Source organism: Propithecus coquereli, unplaced genomic scaffold (assembly GCF_000956105.1).
Source record: "Propithecus coquereli isolate 6110/MARCELLA unplaced genomic scaffold, Pcoq_1.0 Scaffold4, whole genome shotgun sequence".
Classification (NCBI taxonomy): Eukaryota; Metazoa; Chordata; class Mammalia; order Primates; family Indriidae; genus Propithecus; species Propithecus coquereli.
This window is the reverse complement of record NW_012149729.1, coordinates 7,601,967-7,611,410: the sequence shown is the minus strand read 5'-3', so window position 1 is coordinate 7,611,410 and position 9,444 is coordinate 7,601,967.

Sequence of the window (9,444 nt, the reverse complement as noted above, 5' to 3'; positions counted from 1 at the left end):
TTTCATTCCTTTTTTATGGCTGAGTAGTATTCCATGGCATATATATGTGTGTGTGTGTATATATATATATATATATATATATATATCTCTAAAACATTTTGTTTATCCACTCATCAGTTGATGGGTGCTTAGGTTGATTCAACATCTTTGCAGTTGTGAGTTGTGCTGTGATAAACATGCAAATGCATGGGTCTTTTTGCTATAATGACTTCTTTTCCTTTGGTTAGATAACCACTAGTGGGATTGCTGTATCAATGGTAGGTCTATTTTAGTTCTTTGAGGAATCTCCACATTGTTTTCCATAGAGGCTGTACTAATTTACAGTATACACCAACTGTGTATAAGCATTCCCTTTTCACCACATCCACATCATCTATTGTTTTTGACTTTTTAATAATGGCCATTCTGACAGGGGTAACGTGATATCTCATTGTGATTTTAATTTACATTTCCCTAATGATTGGTAATATTGAACATATTTTCATGTTTGTGGGTCATTTGTATATCTTCTTTTGAAAAATATCTGTTCATGTCTTTTGCCACTTTTTTTTTTTCTTTTTTTTTTCTTTTTTTTTATTTGAGACAGAGTCTCACTCTTTTTGCCTGGGCTAGAGTGCCGTGGCGTCATCCTAGCTCACAGCAACCTCAAATTCCTGGGCTCAAGCGATCCTTCTGCCTCAGCCTCCCGAGTAGCTGGGACTACAGGCATGCGCCACCATGCCCAGCTAATTTTTTCTATATATTTTTAGTTGTCCGATTAATTTCTTTCTATTCTTTTGCCACTTTTTAACGTTTTTTTTTTTTTTTTTCTTGTTTGTTTGAGTTCCTTGTAGATTCTGGATATTAGTCCTTTATTGGATGTATAGTTTGCAAATATTTTTCTCCCATTCTGTAGTTTGTCTATCTACTCTGCTGGTTATTTCTTTTGCAGGGCAGAAACCTTTTAGTTTAATTAAGTCCCACTTATTTATTTTTGTTTTTGTTGTATTTGCTTTTGGGGTCTTAGTCATAAATTCTTTGCCTAGGCCAATGCTTAAAGGGTTTTTCCTAAGTTTTCTAAAATGTTATGGTGTCAGATTTATAATCTAGTTATATATTTAATCCATCCTGAGTTAATTTTTATATATGGTGAGAGATAGGGACCCAGTTTCATTCTTCTGCATGTAGCACTCCAATTTTCCCAGCATCATTTATTGAATATGGCATCCTTTTCGAAATGTATGTTGTTGTTGTCTGCTTTGTCAATGACCAGTTGGTTGTAGGTGTATGGTTTTCTTTCTGTAAAGTTATAGATTGACATTTATTTTCTTTCAGGGTTTTTAAAACATGTTTCCATTGCCTTCTGGTTTCCCTCAATGCTTCGAAAAAGTCTATTATTAATCTGATTATCGTTCTTTTCTAGGCAACTTGTCTTTTCTCTCTGGAAGCTTTCAACCATTCTGGAAAATGCTTGTCTTTCCCATTTTCTCTCTTTTTTCTTTCTGAAAGTTCTATTATAAAACATATGATGGACCTATTCATTTGATCTTCCATATCCCTTAACCTCTTTCATGTTTTCCCTTTCTTCATATGCTGGGGAGCATTATGGGTAATTTCCTTAGATCTGTCTTCCACTTAATTAACTCTCTCTTTAGCTGCATCTATTTTTCCTTTCACCACATCATAAAGACACATGATAAAGACACATTTAATCAGCATCAAGATCAGATTATTACATTTAGCAATAAACAGCATGGGTACAAAAAATAACTACTTTATAAAACTTCTGTTGGAATGCTTTGCACTTTCCACAGAACAAAAACTAAAATACCTAATATACAATTAGTAACAAATACAGTCCTTGTGAGTTTTTTTTCCCATAGTAGTATTTTCTCAAATATCTCTCCTTGTAGCAGTTAGGCATCACCATTGTAGTTGTCTGAGTTCATAAAAAAACCTGTTGTAACCAGTAGCTTTGCTCTTATTTCTCAGGCTCTCCTATTCTGCTAAGCATTTTTTTTTTCTTGAAAGTAAATAAAATCTTCTGCCATTACCATAGCTACTGCTGATACTAAAACAACCATAACCACCTTGGCTTTGTGGTTTGGCAAAGTATTAACCTCTACCACCATAAGGACCAGAGCTTCTGCCTCCATAGTGACCTCCCTTTATGGGCCCAGAATTTGTAGATTGTTTTAATTGCCAAAGTCCACTGTAGCTTCTACCACCTCCAGAATTGCTTCTGTCATTACCAAAGCCATTATAACCACCCCCACTGCCATCGTATCCACTACCACCACGGCTGCCACCAAAGCTGTCACAACTGTTGATGTTTCCTCCATGATAAATGTTGCCATTCCCTCTAAAGCAAACTTCACAACCACTGCCAAAGTTTTCAGAACCACTTTGACCTAGATGAGGCATTGGCAATATCTTGCTTAACCAGGGCTCTCCTTACTTCAGTTTATAGCCATTAACAGTATGGTGTTTCTGAATGACAATTGTATCCATGGAGTTATGGTCACCGAAGGTTACAAAAGAAAAGCCTCTCTTCTTGTCACTGCCCCAGTCAGTAATGACTTCCATCACTTCAACCTTTCTATACTGCTCAAAATAATCTCTTATATTATGTTCTTCCAGTGTCTTCCTTAATGCCTCAAAGATCTTTTTCATAGGTCACTGGGCTCCTGATCTTTGGAAATCTTTTTTTGAAACACCTGTCTTGGGTTTCACAACTCTTCCACCTTGTGTGGCCTTGCATTCATGATTGAATCTGCTTGCATCACAGTGGCATGTGTGACAAACCCAAAGATTCTGGAGTGCTTGGTATTGGAGCTTTCCTTACTGCACACTCTGTGATCATTTTTCATTGCTCAAAATGGCTGTTCAGTCTCTTCTCATTATTTTTCAGTTCAAACTTTTAATGAAGAGCTTCTGCAATTATTTGGGCTCTTTGTGAGGCTGACTTAGACATGATGGCAGCAGCAGGAAAGACTTTAGCAATGCTTCATCTGTGATGGCTATAGGCAGAAAACCACTAAGTTTTTAATATCAGTGGTTGTATTTTTAATTTCTATGTTCAAGTATCTTTTAGCTTAATCATTTTAAGTATTATGTATCTTATTTATGTATATTATTCATTTTTAATTTTCTTTTATCATTTCTAAGCAGGCTTACTTATATAGCCTGTGTATAATGATTTTATCATCTGATATTCTTGGGAGTCTAATTCTATGGTTGATTTGTTCTGTGACTCTTGATCATGGTGGCTTATTTTGTGATGTGTTTTGTAATTCTGGATTTACAAAATTACATTCAGGTTTGGTGAAACTTTATCTGTGAGAATACTCTTCAGCCTGGTTGAAAATGTGACCCTCATGGAGGTTTTCCTCTTGTATCTGCTCAGTCTAGGACTTTTGTTTTTAGGTTAATTTCTTGACTAGGCAATTCCTGGAACATACAAGTAGTATAAATTCTAACATCAAACTAAGATGAGAATAGAAAGGTAGCTATAAATGATCAGAGAATACATTTTCCCTACCCCAATCCCATGTCACAACAAACTAGTTCTTTGTTGATTCCCTGAGCTGATGGTGAGATTTTTCATTTATTTAACATATAGATAGCTGTTCGAAAGTTCTGACTTTAGGTGGGAGGAGATGGGATGTTGTGTCTTAATTCAAATTCCCCACTTCAAGAAAGCTCAAGATCTTATTTTCTACACCAACATGGTCTTTGAAATTCAAACTTCTAGATAGAAAAATAAGTAAACTTCCACTGGGGCCCTAAAGCTTGGGTTTTCAGCTTCCTCTTCATTTTGGCCTTTGGAGCTTTCCTAAATTTGAGGGTGGAGGTGGGGAGAGTTCACTTATACATTTCAAAGGATGTTTATTTTACTTTACGTAGAATCTCTAGGCATTTTGTAGCAGGAGGCTTTTTTTGGAGATATTTGGTTTGCCACATTACCACAAATAGAAGTCTCATTTATTTCTTTTACCTTTTCACAGCTATTTCCCAAACACTGGGGAAAAACGTTTGGCAGATAGTAAGTTGTACCAAATATTTGTTGAATAAGTAATTGTTGACTTAAATAATGCAGCCGACTAACATCCATGCATTTTAAGAGAAAATTTCAGAAGATGGGTTGTTAGCCCCAGGCAGCATTGGTAAGGGTGAGAATTTTAGGCCCTGTTCAAGGACAATGAAAGGAAAATGACATTTAGGGGTGTCAATATAATCTACCTAGGGATCTGACTCTGCTATAAGGAAAAATGCTTATGTGTCCAAGAAATAGAATTGCTTTTGGCCATGACTTTACTGTATTATTTGCTCCAAAAGAATGAATCACATTCTAGGCAGGATTGAACTCCCTAGATTTATTTATTTATTTATTTATTTATTTATTTATTTATGTACCACCTTCTTCATGATCTCGTATTTCTTAGCATCTTTCTCACAAATTAAAATGCATATCTGGGGACAGTTTTTCCCCCATCATGAATAAACATGAGTGTAAATCTATTCCATACACTTTTAGAATAATTGTAATAAAAATTCTCCACCCTCTCCCCTGACCCCTCATATAAGATTCCATTTAGACAAAGATTCTCTCTCTCACTCCCCTACACGCCTCAGATATTCATTTACCCTTACTTTCTAAAGAGACTTTCCTTTTACTAATTTAGCCACCATCAGAAATAATCCCAACTACCAGGTTGGACTAAGTGAGCAGTCATTTGGAGATCGATTGGAGGTTGGTACTGGGAACGTGTATTCAGCCCTGCTGGGCTGTTTCTATAGCAGAAGATAGGGGAGAGATTACCTACTGTCCCTAGGAACATTATCCAATAATCTAGTATTATACAAATCTTCTCCATTTGCCTTATGGAGAGAAAGACCACCCACATTTCATGTTAAACAAGGCAAAAATATTCTTGTTAATAGATGCCAATATCATATTTATATGTACTTTGTGCCTTTAAATATTTTAAAATATATTACATTTGAATACAGTTCTAGAAAATTTTTCTTGCACATTGTTACTAAGAAAATTCTGTCTCCCTTCCTCAGGGAAAGAAGGCAAGATTATTATGAAAGATATTTTTAAATGTTATTGACATGTTAATTGAACTTGAGTAATCAAGCATTAGGCAGCTGTTTGGGAAAAACTCTGAAATAAATCATGATTCATACCATGTCTAAGTTGATACGTAATATTTTAGAACCATCTTCAATTGTGGAATGACTCTCCACATGACCGAGAAAGTAGGCTTCTCATGACCAGAAATCTCAGATTTGGGGGAAAAATCTCAGAACTATTTGATTTTCAATAAAAGTACCTTGTTAAATGTATCATTAAAAGTCATTTACTTTCTAGTAGAGCTTTGTTACATGTGTGTCTACGTATGATTTGCTGTCTAGATTTCATGTGAATTAAATTAAAAATCACAGAAATCCTTTGGTAGTCCACACATCCTCATTTTTGTTTGGAAAATATGGTTATCAAACCCACGAAGTCATCTTCAATAGCCAATTGGACAGAATGTTTCTGATTGAGTTTTAATCAGAGGGAGATCTGGCATTCTAGAAGGGACACTGGAATGAGAGTTAGAAGATGAATATTTGGGTCTGGGCTGTGCCTCTTAGAAGCTTATACGCCTTCTATGACCTGGAGCAAATTACTAAATCTGAAACTTGCCTCCCCTCGAAAATGGGGCTAATCTATCTATATCTAAGCGTGGTTCTAAGCACTAATTCAATCATGCATGTGGAAGTGATTGTAAATTAAAAAGTGTTAGGTGTTCTCCCAGTTCTGCAGAAGGCTCTGAGCAGGGCACGTCTGCCCTAGTCCCCACTGCATTTCCAGTCCTCAGCACAGCAGTTGACTCACGGGAGATGCTCAGGATAGACTTACTGAATGAATAATAACTGTTCTTCCCTGAAGATGAATCAGAGTGTGTTGCTCACATCATAGCCCAAACCATGAACTTTCTTTTGTTTTCTCATGAATACAATCCAGAGGTTGAAATAAATTACCTGCAAAGTTTCTTCCAAATGTGGCATGCTGCGATTCCAGGAATCCTTACTCTCCGCGTCCTGGAGGAGTCACGTAACTTACTGCTCTGTTGAAGTCCCACAGCAATGTAACAGAACGACATGATTTTCAGAAACTATTTAATTATCTGTCTACAATATGCAGCCCAGAGGGATCATCTTGACTCATGATTCAGTCAGTTCAGAAAAATTAAAAGAAATTTGCCGATGAATGGTTAATAACCAGAGGAAGCATTCACATTCATTTGTCTGTATAGACAGTCTACTGAGTAATTCTTACTCCGGTTACTAAACCCTGTAGAAGAGGAAAATTTCTCATCTCTGAATCATGATTCTAATAAAATCTCCAAGGGCTGGTGTAAATACTTTTAAAAACACTAGTGCTTGTTATTTCATGAGAGTTGCTGAGAAGATAAGGCATTGTTTATAGTTACAGCAATATATAGGAAAATTAAACCCGTACTCCCCTCTCCTCCTAGTTGTACTCTTAGGCTGGGAATATTTGTCTTGATTAAGCACGATTCCAAAATGACAACTCAGAGTTCAAGGCCTTTCGCGAAGCCTTCATTACTATTAGAGAGTAATGACCAAGGGGCAGATGCCAAAGTTTACATGGGCGGGTAGACTTTTGGAGATTCCAATTCAGATTTAGTTTTCTGTATTTCCTGCTGTTTGTTCGGTCGGTGTGCGACCTCCACCTGTAAAACGCGAAGCCCCTAAACATTTACAGATGGGTTTGCGAAGCTCCCCAGCCTCTGCTGAAGCAACCAGTGTGAACAATCCGGCTGAGTGGATACTAGACGCATCTTCATCATTTAATTATTTGAATTGGGTTTATGGGCAGTAATGCGATTCCTCTCATCTGTGGAACTTAGGAAAGCCTGAGGTGCTATTAAAATAGGAATGGGTGGGCCGCCTGGGGAAACCCAGAGCCTGTGTTCAATTACAGGGGCTTTCACAGGGTCGGTCACTGCTCGGAAATTACAAAATCAAGTTGAGAGTCCAAAAATAGCCAAACCTTAAGTTGATCATGTCGATCAGCTTTGAATCATGCATTTATCTAGAACTGGATATTAATAAATACCACAAAGGAACAGATTATGAGCTGTTTGTTCGTCCAAATGATTCTCTTCTGATCTTTACTTCTTTGATCTTTACTTCTTTACTTCTTTGTGCAGCATAAAATATAAACTCAGTTTGTATTTGACCCATTTGGCTCGTGAAAAATTGTCAAGGCTAAGAAGACAGGCTTTCTGATTCCTGGGGTTACCCTTCTCTTCCACAGCCCAGGCCTGCTCCTTGCTCCACTCCTCCTCATCTTACCTCCAGCCTGGGCTGTCCCTTTCCTGCCCTTTGTTGGCACACGTTGGACAGTGCTTTGATTCCTCCATTCGGCTACAACACCACCCACACGAAGCCAGGGTTACCTGCGGAAGGGGCAGCCGGCAGTGACAGGAGGGGGGTTTCAGTGAACAACCTGCAAATGATACCCACTCTGGCCTTAAACTTGAACTTCTTTCTCTTCACTTGACACTCACACTTCCTCCATTTTGCTGTGTCTCCTTTTTATCATTATCCTCCCCTCTGACTGTCTTGAGAAACTCAAAACTATTCCACACTGTGATGCAGAGCTATAATATTCTCTCACTCCTCCACCTTCCAGACAGTACATATCTTGGGCATCTGGGGGTTTTGGGTTATTTTTGTGTTTTTTTTCCCACTGAGTGTTGTGAAACTGAGGAATTCCTAAGAAGGATTCTGCCTCCAGCTTCTAAAACCACATTATTGTTTCCCATTGTTACCCTTCTGTCTTTCCTTTGATTCCCCAAGGTTCCTGCTTATCCTCAGAAACCCAGGAGCCTGGGGCTTTCCAGACTCCAGGGACACACAGAGCAGGCCCACGTGAGCTTCAAGTCAGGTCTTAGCCTTTCTCCTTCTGCCCCATGATGCTGAGGGGTTTTTTCCCCCCAAAAGACCCCTTCCTAGGTAGTCTGACACACTAGTTCTGAGAATCAATCCCATTAAACTAATACTCCCAGTGAGGTGCTCCTAACAGAAAGTGGCTTGCATTTTAAGAGAGGACTTAACCCAAAATGTTAGACTAATGGTTCTCAACCTGGAATCATTTCACCCTCCCCATCTCCCCAGTCCTTGGGGTACATTCAGCAATGTCTGGAGATATTCTTGGTTGTCACACCTGAGGGCTGGGGGAGTTGCTTCTAAACATCTTACAATGTATAGTAGAGCCCTCACGCGCAAAGGGTTAGATGGGAGATTTCATTGACAATTTCTAGACAAAAATATTTTGGGGAAATGTCCTTTGAAAAATACACACAGCTGGACATGGTGGTGCATACCTATAGTCCCAGCTACTCAGGAGGCTGAAGTGAGAGGATCGCTTGAGCTCAAGGAGTTTGAGGCCAGCCTGGGCAACATAGCCAGACCCCATCTCAAAACCAAAAACCAAAAAACCACATACACACACAGACACTTGAATCGCCACTTCTTTTTCAGATCATCCAAGTAGGTATGGAAGTTTCTAGAAGGAATGATGGAATCCTAGAGGACAGTGAGCAACTACAAGACCATGTTGGGGTGCTTGAAGCACAGAACCAGTGCTTTGCTTAGTGAGATCACCCCAAAACAGCTCATCAGGAAAGAGAAATGTGGAGGGTTGGGTTTCCTTTGCTGGAGGAGAGTTCATTCCCATTTTATTTTATTTCTGAATAATTTTTCTTTTTTAAAATTTCTCTACTATAACTCTTTATTTTTTCTATATTTCTTCCTTCTTCCCTTCCTTCCTTCCTCTCTCTCTTTCTTTCCTTCTTTTCTTTCTTTCTCTTTCTTTCTTTCTTTCTTTCTTTCTGTCTTTCTTTCTTTCCTTCTTCTTTCCCTTTGACCTATTTGCACATGAACTTCATTTTCTGAGCCTCCACCAATTGATATAAATAGCCCACACAACCAGATCTCAATAACTGGTCAAGACATCTCGTATGTTTCTTGTCAAGCTGAGAAAACGCCATTTCAGCCCAGAGTGAGCCCTTACAGAGAAAGCAATAATTCAGTGACGTCGACGGGAGTGAGTTAGCTGCCGGGTAGAGACACCGAGTTTATAAACACTGTCAAAGCATGCTAGCACCAAGGGGACAAGCACTTTGCTGGTACCCATGGGAAACCACAGGGTGAAAATTTGGCATAATTTCTCTATTTTTAATATGTCTCACCCATCGATTCTCAAGAATGGTTATCAGTAAGGTAGGTGAGTTGCTTTCCCTGAAAATCTTTACAAACTTTAAAGATGCCTTGTGATCAGGTTGTTTTAAGCGTGGTCCTGAGAAAAGACAAGGGAATAGTTCCCACAACCTGCAGGGGTTTCTTTTCACCAGAGGGTTTGGCAAGACTATCATGAGT